Consider the following 15,685-nt stretch of genomic DNA (forward strand, 5'->3'; position numbering starts at 1 on the left):
CTATGGCTGTCTCCTGGATGTTCATGATTGTTGCCTCGGTCTTGCTTGTGCTTAGCGTGGGTCTCTCTATAGGGTCGTCGTTGTAAAGCAGCAACTGACGGATCTCGGTGATCTCTCTCGTGAGGTTGTTGATGGTCGCTCGTAACGCCGCGTTTTCTTGACATAGGGTCTCATTTGCTTCTCGCACCTTGTTCATGTCTTCTCTATTCGTCGTTCCGGTAGTTTCCTGCGCGTTCCTTATAGTGTTCGCTTTCGCTGCGTCGACCCAGCTCACTCGCGCACGTGATGGTGACCTTTTCCTTCTGAGGCTTCTCTTGCAGCAGCTGCTGTCTCTGGATTTAGGCGCGCAGTTCTCCGATGGAGTCCTTGGCTTTCGCGCAGCTGGCGGCTTGTCGAGTGGTGGGAAATTGCTCTCCGACAGCAGCTGGCGTTCGGCCTGACGACGCTCCCATTGTCGCTTGCGCACTACGTAAAGGATTTTGTATTTCGCCTTGCACGTTTGGTCTCCGGTCGGGTGTTCGTGCTCGCACAAGTTGCATTTTGGGGTACAGCCATGGTCTTCTGTAGACCTCGCGAGTCCGCAGGCCAGGCATGTCTTGATTGTGGGGGTCGGGCAAACATCCTTGCTGTTTCCCACTCGGCCGCACTGCTGGCAAACGTTAATCTGTTTCCTGTTTCCGGTATCAGGGTGACTCCGTATCGGACGAATTTCGGCACCTTTGGTCCCTGGATTACCACCCTCGCAGTGGTCGTGCTTCCAATCCTTTTTGCGCCCACTGCTAGTAGGTTCCTCTCGTTGACGACGTTTCTGTCAAGCTCGTCGGCGCTCGCGTCGATGGGGATGCCTCTTATGACGCCCTTTACAGTGTCGTGAGGTGCCGTGCGATATGTGCAGATCCGTAGGGTTTGCCTTGAATAGAGATTTTCTGGATTTTAGCGTACCTTGCCGCGTTGTCTTCGTTCGGAGTACTGACGATCACGATTTTCTGTTGCATGTTGGGGCAGATGGTGTCCGCGGTGCTTTCCTCGCTCGGGATCTTGGCCGCCGCGAGTATGGCCGCAGCGATGGTGGTGGTTCTGGTCTTGACGATGTCCAGTCCACCTCTGGGTCTGACAACTATCTTGCTTTCTTCCAGTGGCATGGCGGGCATGCGTGCTGCCTTGATGACCGAGACTCTGACGTTCTTGTTGAATTTTGACCTCGTGCTTGTTTGAATCCCGCCGGGCCTGTCGGGCTTGCCGCGTCCTCCTTCCTACACTTCCTCCTTCACAATCACCCTGCCTATTGACTGTAAGCTGTCGGATGTATATAGAGTATATATGGATGTGTGGTGGTCGAAACGCTTTCACCGCGCAACGCTTGTGCCGGGACGCTTTCATGGCTTGATAGGCATGGGAGCTTCTTGCATATATATATATATATATATATATATATACATGACGCAAAGCTTACACTGTAAAAAATTCGCGTCATTATTCGGAGAACTGCAGGTAAACATACGGAAAGTGCGTCATATTTCAAAAATGCGGCAAAATTTGCCGTTAATATAAGGAAAGGGCTCTCCGTTTTAAGCTTAGTCACATTTCAATGTAATCATATAACGGCTATACGCTGTTTTTGACGAAACATACAGAATTCCGTATTTTTTATGCGAACATCCGTACTATTGTGAGAAAATTTAAGCTGTCTGAAGGAGCGCTCGTACTCAGAAAGTTTCAGCTAACAATATTTTATTGAATACGCAAACTGAACCCATTATGAAGATGCGTACAAGGTGTAAGAGCTAGCCTTCTACCAAAAGCTGCAATAACAGATCATATAAATATATATATACGCATCTTCTATTCCGGTCGTAGTTTGCCGCGCATATGGGCGTTGTAACGCTGATCATATGCGCATATATATGCGTGTTCTCGCAATGTTCTCAAATTAAGCGCTTTGTTGTTAATAACAAAGCATATATGTTTAAGTGAACGAAGAGCCGTGGGTATACGTGTATACGTAAACAAGCCTGCGGCATGAAGGTGCTGGTGGACTAGGAATGACATTGGAGCTCTATACGCGAAAAATTGTGGGCACTCTAAATCAGTGCCGAAACGCAGGGAGTGCTATAATGACCGTAACTGCGTTTACATTTAGCAACAAATGGTCTCGAAGGGAACTGGCGGCCTCTAGATCCAAGTACAACCGTCATGTGAAATTTTCGAATGCGGCAAGCAATTAACCCAAGTGTCAAAGGGCATTGCTGAACGGCAATGTAGTTGGTTTAACTCATTCCCATACTATTTACAAAATACCTCGTTTCTGACAATAACTGCCCATTCATTGAGACAAATTGATTGCGCATTATCTTCACTGTTCATGTGTTAATTCTTGCGGTAAAATGTAATCGCAAACATGTGGGGCTTTATCGTGAAACAAGACCGATAAACGGGCTCGTTCTTGTACGGCAGAATAACGAACGCGAACATGCACCGACTTGTGTGTAAACTACTGGAAGGTGACTGAAGATGAAGGACCTATTACCGTGCTAGTACTGTGCGTACTGGAAAAAAGAAGAAAAAGAATAATACGGAAAGAAAGAATGCCCAGTGCCGACATGTAACGATTCAAGCTTTATTTCTTTTTGACCTAGAATGACTCATTATTTATCCGTTCATTACATACACCAACCAGCCCAAATTATCACTACACTAGAGCTTATTACCGCATCGCAGTGCACTGCTTTGCACTTCAATGCAGCACAGGGGTTTGCTATCCCCAGTAGCGAACTGTTTCGTTGACCTCCCTGCCTTTCTGTTTCCTGCATTCTCTCTCCCTTTGTATAAAACGCACTAACTTGTGCTAGAGAAAGCGCCCTCCTCTTTTAGAATTCAAATAATTGTTAAGCAAATATTTTGCAGTTCCAATAACTAGAGCACAAATGCGAAGACGAAACCGCTTCTGTTCTGTTCTCCGCGCTCACAGAGTGCGGAACCAGGGGGCAGCGCGCGCTGAGCTTCCGTTAGGAGCGGCAGACGGACCTGCGCATGTGTAGTCAGCCGGCGTTTGCCATGTCGTGTTGTAAAAGTTGTTAATTTGCCGTAAATATCGCTTAGTTTGTACTCAAGAGCGGAGCAAGACCCCAAGGAAGAGAGATCGACGCATCGGGAGCGAAGAACAGAAACGTTGGATGGTTACGCTGCTTGGGTCTCGACACGTTCGAATTGGCAAAGTTCCGAATTTGTCACTGTGTCGTGTGTACGCTTGTCCGCTCGTCATTTGCCGTTATCGCGCGGGGGTATTTGCGCTGGATGTCTTTCACTTCGTGTACAAAACTTTGCTCGCTGCGGCATCGAAGAAGTCCTGTGTTTGGGTGCACGTATGCGGTAGGACACGGATAGCCTGCTTGCTCTCAACGGGTGTTCAACAGTCTACGCACGCTCGTAACTTGCTCATGAGGTAAGCCCATTTTAATCTTATTTGGTTTGCATAACCTAGGTGTTAAAATAATGTGTGGTAAGCCGGACAGGCCGCCATTGGAATATGAACCTGGCAACGTTTAATGCTAGAACGTTATCTAGTGAGACGAGTCTAGCAGTGCTATTGGGGGAATTAGAGGGCAGTAAATGGGATATAATAGGGCTCAGTGAAGTTAGGAGGCCAAAAGAAGCATATACAGTGCTAAATAGCGGGCACGTCCTGTGCTACCGGGGCTTAGCGGAGAGAAGAGAACTAGGAGTCGGATTCCTGGTTAATAAGAATATAGCTGGTAACATACAGGAATTCTATAGCATTAACGAGAGGGTGGCAGGTCTTGTTGTGAAACTTAATAAGAGGTACAAAATGAAGATTGTACAGGTCTACGCCCCTACATCCAGTCATGATGACCAGGAAGTCGAAAGCTTCTATGAAGACGTGGAATCGGCGATGGGCAGAGTGAAAACTAAATACACTATACTAATGGGCGACTTTAATGCCAAGGTAGGCAAGAAGCAGGCAGGAGACAAGGCAGTGGGTGAATATGGCATAGGCACTAGGAATAGCAGGGGAGAGTTATTAGTAGAGTTTGCGGAACAAAATAATATGAGGATAATGAATACCTTCTTCCGCAAGCGGGATAGTCGAAAGTGGACGTGGAGGAGCCCGAACGGCGAGACTAGAAATGAAATAGACTTCATACTCTGAGCTAACCCTGGCATCATACAAGATGTGGACGTGCTCGGCAAGGTGTGCTGCAGTGACCACAGGATGGTAAGAACTCGAATTAGCCTAGACCTGAGGAGGGAACGGATGAAACTGGTACATAAGAAGCCGATCAATGAGTTAGCGGTAAGAGGGAAAATAGAGGAATTCCGGATCAAGCTACAGAACAGGTATTCAGATTTAACTCAGGAAGAGGACCTTAGTGTTGAAGCAATAAACGACAATCTTGTGGGCATCATTAAGGAGTGTGCAATGGAAGTCGGTGGTAACTCCGTTAGGCAGGATACCAGCAAACTATCGCAGGAGACGAAATATCTGAACAAGAAACGCCAATGTATGAAAGCATCTAACCCTACAGCTTGAATAGAACTTGCAGAACTTTCGAAGTTAATCAACAAGCGTAAGACAGCTGACATAAGGAAGTATAATATGGATAGAATTGAACATGCTCTCAGGAACGGAGGAAGCCTAAAAACAGCGAAGAAGAAACTAGGAATTGGCAAGAATCAGATGTATGCGTTAAGAGACAAAGCCGGCAATATCATTACTAATATGGATGAGATAGTTCAAGTGGCTGAGGAGTTCTATAGAGATTTATACAGTACCAGTGGCATCCACGACGATAATGGAAGAGAAAATAGTCTAGAGGAATTCGAAATCCCGAAGGTAACGCCGCAAGAAGTAAAGAAAGCTTTAGGAGACATGCAAAGGGGGAAGGCTGCTGGGGAGGATCAGGTAACAGCAGATTTGTTGAAGGATGGTGGACAGATTGTTCTAGAGAAACTGGCCACCCTGTATACGCAATGCCTCATGACCTCGAGCGTACCGGAATCTTGTAAGAAGGCTAACATAATCCTAATCCATAAGAAAGGGGACGCCAAAGACTTGAAAAATTATAGACCGATCAGCTTACTGTCCGTTGCCTACAAAGTATTTACTAAGGTAATTGCAAATAGAATCAGGAACACCTTAGACTTCTGTCAACCAAAGGACCAGGCAGGATTCCGTAAAGGCTACTCAACAATAGACCATATTCACACTGTCAATCAAGTGATAGAGAAATGTGCAGAATATAACCAACCCTTATATATAGCTTTCATTGATTACGAGAAAGCGTTTGATTCAGTCGAAACCTCAGCAGTCATGGAGGCATTACGGAATCAGGGTGTAGATGAGCCATATGTAAAAATACTGGAAGATATCTATAGCCGCTCCACAGCCCCCGTAGTCCTCCATAAAGCAAGCAACAAAATCCCAATAAAGAAAGGCGTCAGGCAGGGAGATACGATATCTCCAATGCTATTCACAGCGTGTTTACAGGAGGTATTCAGAGACCTGGATTGGGAAGAATTGGGGATAAATGTTAATGGAGAATACCTTAGTAACTTGCGATTCGCTGATGATATTGCCTTGCTTAGTAACTCAGGGGACCAATCGCAATGCATGCTTACTGACCTGGAGAGGCAAAGCAGAAGAGTGGGTCTAAAAATTAATCTGCAGAAAACTAAAGTAATGCTTAACAGTCTCGGGAGAGAACAGCAATTTACAATAGGCAGCGAGGCACTGGAAGTCGTAAGGGAATACATCTACTTAGGGCAGGTAGTGACGGCGGATCCGGATCATGAGACGGAAATAATCCGAAGAATAAGAATGGGCTGGGGTGCGTTTGGCAGGCATTCGCAAATCATGAACAGCAGGTTGCCATTATCCCTCAAGAGAAAAGTATCTAATAGCTGTGTCTTACCAGTACTCACCTACGGGGCAGAAACGTGGAGGCTTACTAAAAGGGTTCTACTCAAATTGAGGACGACACAACGGGCTATGGAAAGAAGAATGATAGGTGTAACGTTAAGGGATAAGAAAAGAGCAGATTGGGTGAGGGAACAAACGCGAGTTAATGACATCTTAGTTGAAATCAAGAAAAAGAAATGGGCATGGGCAGGACATGTAATGAGGAGGAAAGATAACCGATGGTCATTAAGGGTTACGGACTGGATCCCAAGGGAAGGGAACCGTAACAGGGGGCGGCAGAAAGTTAGGTGGGCGGATGAGATTAAGAAGTTTGCAGGGACGGCATGGCCACAATTAGTACATGACCAGGGTTGTTGGAGAAGTATGGGAGAGGCCTTTGCCCTGCAGTGGGCGTAAACGGCTGATGATGATGATGATGATGATGATGATGATGATGATGATGATGATGATGAAGCCGGCGTCGCGAACAGAAATATTTTTTTTTCAAAAGACCGCTATGCAATGTCTTAGGGCAAAAATGACGCATGAATAGGGAAAGGGAACACCCCATCTTTTCAGATCGATTCCAGTGGTAGCGCGATCGGCTCAATCGCAATTTCCGTGCGGTACTTCTAACCTTTTGCTCACACGCGTTAAAATCGTAGAATAAAACTGCGTTCAGTTGCGCACTTTTATTGACGCTTGTATTGGCTTGAGAGCATACAGTCCCCGATACAAGAACTTCTTTTAGAATATGGAAATAAACGTTCGAGGAAATAGCAGTGGCTCACTACCTGTGATCGCTACTTTCTTGCTTGGGTGCACGTTTTAATTGTGACCAGAAAAAATAAGTTCCTCGCTCTGGCTGCTCTGCTTTGTTTCCTTGGTGCAAATTTTTGCGGTGCAGCAAGACGTGTTGCTTCAAATGATGTCTGGGCAGTGAAGGCATTCGTGTCAGTAAGCAAGCAGTAAACGGTGTATCAGTGCGAAAAAATTTGGGCATTCAAGAGATGCGAATGGTATCATCATAGACTCTATTTTACGAATTATTCAGTTGTATTACTAAAGCGGAGAGTGGATATGCATGAAAGTCAGATTGTATTGATACTCAGAAAAAACGAGGTAACTTATCATTACTAATTAATTCTTTTCTTTTACTGAAAGGCAAGTTGCTGTTGTTCTGTTGGAGCTGAGAAGAGGTCTGCTGCCTGCAATGGGTCCATCTCTCTCAAGTTATTGCAGTATTGTAGCTCTCAAAGTGAGTGGATTTTTTTTCTCTTGGCTATTTGCTAAATCTATCATGACCATCTACTTAGCTGTGTAGGTGGGCACTGTTAGTGACATTGTAGTGTTGGTGGACAAGAACTCCTTTATGATTGCAACGCATATGACAGAGTGCAGCTTTGGCAGTGTGCGAAGGTGTTAATGTATAGGGCGAATTAGGTCCGTTGAGGTAATATGTTAATATATCGATGTCATTGGATTGTAGTCTAGCAGGCAAAAATGCTAAACAAGGAGAAGTAATTTTGATTTGCACTCGGTAAGTTGTGCAAGCAATTCAGGCTGTTAGACATGAAATAGGACATTTGTAGACGTCTTCTACAATGCTGCAGTTCTGAATAGCTTTAGAGTTAAGTTATTCCACTATAATTTCTCTGTAAAGCATGCAGCACACTTTAGCATTGGGGGAGGCTGTATCAACAGGCGTCTACTTACAGTGAAGTTCAAATGAGGTTTTACTGTTAGGGTGACTATATATAATTTATGCTTTAATTCTAATCTTGTATGAGGCAGACATATTTTAACCACTTGATTAAACAATATTGATGTAATGTCTATGCGTACAAGTTTTACCCATGCGTTTCTGCCATTGTCCAAATGGCAGAAATGCATGGGTAACACTTGTACACATAGACATTACATCACTATTGTTTAACGGAGTGGTGCCCCTGCATGCTAAAATTTACAGGGCTATTATTAAGTAATGTCAGCTTTTGTTGTAATGTTAAGGCACCATTTATATTATAACAGATTTCCACCATTGTGTACCATCATAGCGTGATATTTGCACTAAATTTATTTGGCTTTGCTATAAAACCCTGCACAGCGGTTCATCATGAAATTTTTTTTTGTAGTTTCTGGCGTCAGAATGCACTTCACGGTTTATTCTTGCTTGCAACGAGACTGCAGTGCAATTTTCTCTCCTTATATTTTGTGGCACTTCAAGCTGCGGCGAGCTCAACCACTGGGCAGCAATACTGGAATCACTACTGCGTGTGGTGCTGTCTTCAAACACACACAAGGAATACATAATTACATTTTAGCGCAAAACAACGTAGACAAGAAAGACGACCAGAGCAAGGCCCTGCTCTCAACTGACATCACTTTATTGCGTCACTCCTTTATAGACAACAGAATCTAGAAGAACATGCGCTGTGATCACCATGTGCAGGAACCACCAACATCCGATCACTAGAGCACACTCATGCGACAAAATAAAAAAAAAACATATTGAGCACTGTACAAGGTTAAGGAAGGCACACTAATGCACTGTGACCCCAACGACTGTACGAAGAAAGCTTTCGATAACTCTCGGGCAGTGGTATCACGGCTCTCTTTCAAACTCGTAGTAAAACGAAACATTGCGAACATGAGCGATCCATACCAACAGGCACATGTTCCCATTTGGCTCAACATTGTAAAATATGGAAATGCAAAGACATGTTTCGTAATACTACTACGATTTTGAAGAAGTGATGTGATACCACCGCCCGAAACTTATCGGAAGCTTTCTTCATACAGTCATTGGGTCAATAACCCAATTTGGTGCGATAACCTTGGTGGCATAGCTTTGTATATTTCAGTGTACTTATGCGGTAAAATCAACTTCTTCTTCTTCTTCTACAGTCCATTAGTGTGTCTTCTTTAACCTTGTGCAGTGCTCAATATCGTTTTTTTGATTCCGTCGCAAGAGTGCGCTCTTGTGATCGGATGTTGGTGGTTCCTGCACATGGTGCTCACTGCGCACGTTCTTCTAGATTCTGCTATCTATAAAGGAGCGACGCAATAAAGTGATGTCAGTTGAGAGTAGCGCCTTAAGCTGGGGGGGGGGGGTCGTCTTTCTTGTGTCCATTATTTTGCACTAAACAAAGTATTTATCAATTCACGCCAACTAGCCTGCCAACACATTGTGTTGAACGCGAGGAAATGCGGCTTTGCCTTGTTTGACTGTGTTGCGGGTACTTCTGAAGTACTGTCTGTGCAATAACCTTGGCGGCATGAATGTGCCGTCCACTTCTATGCGTTGCTTTCTGTTTCATTGTGGCATCACATCACATTATAATCATAATGTGTATGTACTTTTTCTAAGAGACCGATATTCCAATCCTTGTGTTATATTTGCTGTCGCATTATTTATGTGCAAATGACCAGTGCTCCAAGTTCCATTTTATCGCAAAGGAAACTACTGGTACCTAAACAGTTCTGTATATCAGAAAACCAAAGCCGAACTGCCGAACGCTACCAAGCAGCAGCCTTAGTGCAGTGTCAAGTAGTCAGATTTTATTGGTCATGCAGATACGCACAGTGTACCTCCTTATTTCTTGCTGAACAATTAAGCTGTGTGAAAATTGAGTATTTATGCAGCTTCACCCAAATGCTAGTGGCCATTACGTCTGCCCTCAGCAAATGTAGAAGCTTATCACGGAATTTCTTTTTCTAACTCCTCGTCCTTATTACAGTGGAATTACTGCATGCGTAAGTAGGAAACGGATCACATACGCAATCAAAAGCCAACAATGTGTAAACTCGGAACATTAATTGTACAGTTTGGTAACCAATAATAAGTAGAAATACACCATAAATGATTGACAATTAACTTTTACATGACACAGGGCTGGAATATACAGTAAATATACTGTACGCTCATATGGTGTCAGATAAATTTAAATTTTAGTGTAGCTTTCCAATGTATGCTTCTCTTGTTGCATTCTGTCAGAGGGATGGTAATGTTTCGCGTGTCTAGCAACTAGACTGTCGATATACTGTAGTAAAAATGTGCGAACTGTATTTTAATGATTTGATAGAATGTGTGGAACAATAAAGCCATACAATCAACGCACAGTGATGTGACTTTCTCTTCACATGTTGTAGGTTCAAAAAAGTATGGTGGAAGCTGTTGCCGAGGTTCCGACCTGAAAAGAAAGCCAGTGTAAAAGGATCCGCACCACTGATCTCTACTACAGCGCATGGACAGCACATCGAGCGCCCTCGACTGAAGCCAACCTTGTCCCGGAAGTTGGTGCTTCACAACTTTGTAGCAACACTTCGTTTGCACGGGTGTGTGGCATATCTTCCCCTAACATGCCTGCCTGATGTGCCATAGACTACCCAAGAAGTGTTTCGAGGTGTCCAGAATTTTTCCATTGCAGTGTCCGCAGTGTCGCTAACATAAGTGGCGTGCAATGAATACACTGGCAAATGAGAAAAAATTTGATGTAAGAGAACACTATGGTATACGGGTTCAGATTGTCATAAAAGCGCTTACCAGACATGCAGAGACCTCATAAAATGTCAAAAACCACAAAGAACATTTTTCGGCAGCAATATTATCTTATCGCACGCACTAATTAGTCCACCATATGCCCTGCTTCCAGGACAAGCGACTGCATGACACCGCATTTCCACTGGCTTCACCTGTTTCCGGTGCGGTGTGCTGCATCCAGCAAAATATATTAGAAATCAGTGGTGCATAGTGTTTTCTGTCCACTTTCTCGACGTCTACTGAACACATGGTAAACTGTTTCCAAAGCAGAAAAACAGAGGGAAAGGGGTCTGAGCACATTGCATTTTAAAGTGGCTGGTACTGGGTAACGCAACTACTGTGGCATAATAGACTTGCACTAGGCAACCTAGGTGCCCAAAAAGACTACTGGTTACTTGCAAATGGCCAACATATTGTGAGCATGTTGAAGTTCTTTTTTTTATTCTCATCCCTTATTTATCCAGTGGCGAAAGCTTTCAAAACTGGAGAACGAGCCTTGCAAGCACGAAACATTTCAAAAAACCAGCTTCAATATATCGTGTCTGCATGACATAATTTCATGGCTGCATGAGTGAACCCTCTGGTTAACATGTAAGAGTGTTCGTGATGTTTTCCATGCATTATCCACTTAACCTACAGGTCAACGCTATCTTGAGATTTAAGCTGATGCTGCGTGTAGAGAAATAATGGCCGAGAGCCAGCTTTTGAGAATGCAGGTTGAGCTCGACAGATTAAACTCCAGAACAAGTCGTTGAGAATTTCAGATCAAGAATCTTCAAAGGCCAGTTCATTTAGTGGTGTTAATATTCTGCTCAAAGTTGTTGATTGTTACTTTTATATGGTATCTATGCATTGCGGTAGCAACTTCAGTTGGAGTACATAGCAAGGGTGTACTCGAACAAGCTGGTGCCTTTTTTTCTACATTTTCAAAAACTGCTTTCTTGATCAGTTGAGATTTTCAAATTTTGCATTGTTTAATAGGTGTTGTGTCCTGTTTCTTTTTCCTGCATCTTCTTAGTTAAACATCTGAATAGTGAACACAACTTGACCTTTTGCTTGATTTTCTAGATTACACGCACTTGATGCAAAACAATTTTACTTCACAACTGCTTGTACCGTACCTAACGAATAACTTGAAGCAGCCATAGCCACCAATAACACTCATGAGATGATTATCAAAATTGTAATATTGTTTTTTTGATCTACAGGTCGTCCTAATTATCGTGCACCAAGATTTAGAAATATGTAAATGCGATGTAACTAGACAGAACGAAGGTAATGTTGTTTGCCATCGCTTGGAGATACTTGGATTATTTCTTGCATTCTGCCTACTTACATAATTATTAATTATTTAATAAACATCTCAAATAATTAACTGAAAAGTGTCAATAAAAAGTTGTAGAGCAATATGAAAGTCTCCCGATACACTTTTCTTTTACTGTTACTCATTGTGTGCTACATAAAAGTGTTTTTCCAAGGAATAAGCCTGCCAATACACGTAATGTGTCTTGAGTGGTCAGTCATTTGTCAGTTTTGTGGTGCAAAGCCACGAATACAACTTAAATGGGTTCTTTTAAGAAAAAGACTTAGCTCAGAAAAGTATCCTTCTTTATGCAGCCTTTGGAGACAAGGTTTCTTAGACATGGCCATGGCCCTCAAGGAAGATGCCGAGGCCACAGGCAGTTCCTCCAGTCATCGTGAAAAGGTCCCCTGGGCACAAGTCTAATTTGACACCCCCACCTTTCTCCTGCAGCTTTTCTGTCTACTTAGCTAACCAGGTAAGTCAAAGATTGCAAAGGGAAAAAAAGAATCAACAGCTTCAAACATACAACTTGCTCAAGCTCAATGCATTTTTGGTGTGAAGTTTTTCTCTTATCATTTATCAAAAAACGAGTAATAAGTATATGGTATGGTATTCATACGGACACCTCTTTCCTACAAAGAATTGGCAGTAAAAAAAGCAGCTTATGAACGCTTGAATATTTGCAAGGATGATGTGGCATAGATATAATGATTATGAATGTTTCTGGTGAAGGCAGTGGTAGTAGAGTAAATAATCAGAGTTTATATATAGATTTAAAGACATTTCGTTTCAATGCCGTAATTTTAAATCCCAAATAATTGTTGTGTTTGATAGTCTATGCACATTGAGTGACAGTGCTTCTTGATGCTTGATTCCTGCTGACATCATTCTTATGCTGCCTAATTCACCTGTTTAAATTCCTTATTTCTCCCGTTCAAGCAACTTTACATTCATCATAAGAAATCTTGTAGATGAGTTCCAGAAACTAAGCCTGGGGCGGCGTGCGCCCCAGGCTTAGATATGCATTCAAGAACCTCATATCTTGCAAATGTTAGAAATACTCCTGCTAAGCAAGTTATTGGTGTCATACAAGGTTATTCGCAAATACGAATTTGGCTAAATTGAGAAACAGACAATTTAAAACATGTCAAGCGATATCGCTGATAATGCACACACATTCCAACTGAACTAAATACAAATAACTTTTGCACCAAATGCAGAATCATTGGCATGATGCCATTCTTTCAGTGGAATAAAATCTGTCCTGCGTTGTAAATCTGGGATCCTGTATAATCCAGACTACTAAATACCTCATGAGGGTTGTGACGTGAAATATACATGTTGTATTTATTCCTCATTGTTTTTACATTAAGACCCGATTATGCTTAAACAGCAGTGAAAGAACTGATATTACAGTACTTAATACTTTATATTGCTCCAGAAATCCGTTCCTCTGCCGATCGCAGCATCCGACACTAACATTTTTTACAGAAAATGTGAGACAGAAGGCACATAACACTTCGGGCGATGCTATTCACTTTGATTGTTTGAAGACGAAACCCATAATGTACATGTTATGGCCCTACGTGTCATTACCTTTGAACAACAAAAAGGTAGGGTGTTTGCGTTTTGCAAACCTGCATGGAGGTTTTTACTGTCTGCAATTAGAATTAGAAAATTTCACAGCTGATACTAAATGTATTCTCCACAGCTTTAAGCTATACAGGTGCACTACGTTACACAGAATACACTCTTTTACCTCGTCACTGCCCAGGCGGTGATTCCGATTCTTCAAAGTTGTTTCATTTTATGGGATGGTACATCATGCTTCACTTATTTGCAGAATATTGCAGTCCAATTGTGTCATATGAGATAAATCTAGAGAGTTTTAACTTGCCCTAAATGTGTTACAGCTGTGTACTGGTAAACTGGCAGCAGCTTGCAGTGCTTGCGGAAGAACAGTTGTAACTGCCGTATTATATGTAACTGCTAGTGCACAGGCATCGGCAACAGCAATGGTTAGGGTACACTTGTTTCTTCTACTCTGGGGTATGCTTCCTCCACCAGAAAATAGTTTTTTTTCGTCTTCCTCTTCTACCACATTAGAATGTGAAATGGGGTGTAATTTGTAGGGTATACTCTTGCATAAACTTCATGAGCATTTCTTCTTGTCTGTGCCACAGATTATTGTTGCTACGACTGTAAAAGCAGGGTGCCTGTTTACAGCACCCGTAGGGAACAGTCTGTGAATCTTTAACAAAAAGTAAGGATAATGAATAATGTAGTAATTTTTAGTAATTTGCAACAAATTTAGCACTCTTTGCTTTATTTACACTGTGGTGTTTTTCAACCTCTAATGTTAGCACAAGGTTTGACTGCAGGATGTAATTTTGTGTGAAAGAGTGCACCTGTGCGTATAACACCTCATCGGCAACATTCTACTGCACAGAATGTCATTAGCTTTAGTATGCGATGGTCACTATCTCACAAACCGGCTGCTCCTTTGTCAGTTGGAATGTAGCAATAATGTAAATAAACATAATGTAATTTATATTTGGTTAATATAACTTTTCTTCATCGGCTTTCAACAAAATATGCACTCATAATGTGCCTTCTTTTACCATTTACAGTGATCTTAACCAGATGCATCTTGAAACAAAGTTTATTTTCCTTAATACTTCGTTTCCCTTTTCCAAAAGTGCAAACTGTTTATCTTAATACCTATTTTGTCTTCTGGGAATATTAGGTCTACCGGATTAATGACTGCTTACAGGTGTACATCGTTTTCTGTTTTGGGCACCCCTACCCTTAGCAAGTACTGACATCACTGCTCATACCCGCTTCATCACAATCAAAACTGCTAAGCACACCCTTCCTTCCTTAATTTTAACACTTCTGCTTCTCTAGACCTATTATATGCACCAGCTTCTTCTCCCCCAATGAGGCTAGGGGCCAGTGAGCTATGCACAATCCAAAACAGCACAGCCAAGGAAAACATTTGCTACCCTAATGACAAGCACCTATGTCAGAATGTTGGCTACAGAAACATCCCTTGTTCCAACAATTTTGGTCTACTTACATGTTTTTCTAACACAGAAGTTACTGCTTTGTCGTGTTCTGTGATTATACTTTTTTGCCGCTTTCTTTAGGATGGATATTCACGAATACTATTTGTTTCTTCTGACAGCAGCAAGTTTATCCTTGCAAGTGTTTTGGGTCAAGAACAACTTTCACCAGGAAGAAGTGCAAGACGAGTGATTGAAGAAAATAAAGTTGCTTCGGTGATCTAAGAACTTGAGGACTGAAATGTTGTACCTTTTTTATATATGCTACGCAGTGCATTCATATCACAAAGTGCAAAGTGTTTTATCTCTGCAGCCATGTGAGTGTGTTGGCAAGACAATTTTCTCAATGGTGACCTGCTGCTTCGGCTATGAGCTGCCTACATGACATCTGCATTAAAGGAGATGTAATATCGTGGACAAAAGTACCCTAAAAGTGCGAGCATTGACCAAATTACATTTCTGTTGAAGACAGCTGAAAACAGTGGGTCACGTATGCACATTCCCAACGCAGATGTTAGCATGGCTGAACCCAGCAAATAGTGCACCATAAAATTCGGTCGACTCTCGCACGTCCTGGGCAATTTTGTCCCTGATGGTACAGTGTCCGAACAATGAATATGCTCTGCAAGAGGAAATACGGGAAGCACCTGTACTTTAACGGATATAGTACAGATTCAGCATAAGGAGTCTCGTTTTCTGAATACGGCAAGCACCTGTATTTTAACGGTTGTAGTACACATTCAGCATACAGAGTCTTCGGTTTTCTTGATACAGAAGCACTCGTATATTGTATTACGGTCTCTCTTTTACAGTTGTCCGTTCTACGGAAATGACCGTTCTTAATTTGCGGAAAAGTG

The 15,685-nt window shown here is 42.5% G+C and overlaps 1 long non-coding RNA gene across 1 annotated transcript; it reads left to right on the forward strand.

Moving 5' to 3' along the window:
- The first annotated feature begins 2,532 nt into the window (after positions 1-2,532).
- LOC142574361 (uncharacterized) lies at positions 2,533-14,995 on the forward strand. The gene is made up of 5 exons (XR_012826512.1): positions 2,533-3,442; positions 7,082-7,175; positions 10,070-10,255; positions 12,078-12,238; positions 14,954-14,995. It is a non-coding gene; the product is annotated as an uncharacterized LOC142574361 (long non-coding RNA).
- Positions 14,996-15,685: the final 690 nt, after the last annotated feature.

This window comes from Dermacentor variabilis, chromosome 3 (genome assembly GCF_050947875.1).
Source record: "Dermacentor variabilis isolate Ectoservices chromosome 3, ASM5094787v1, whole genome shotgun sequence".
NCBI classification, from domain to species: Eukaryota; Metazoa; Arthropoda; class Arachnida; order Ixodida; family Ixodidae; genus Dermacentor; species Dermacentor variabilis.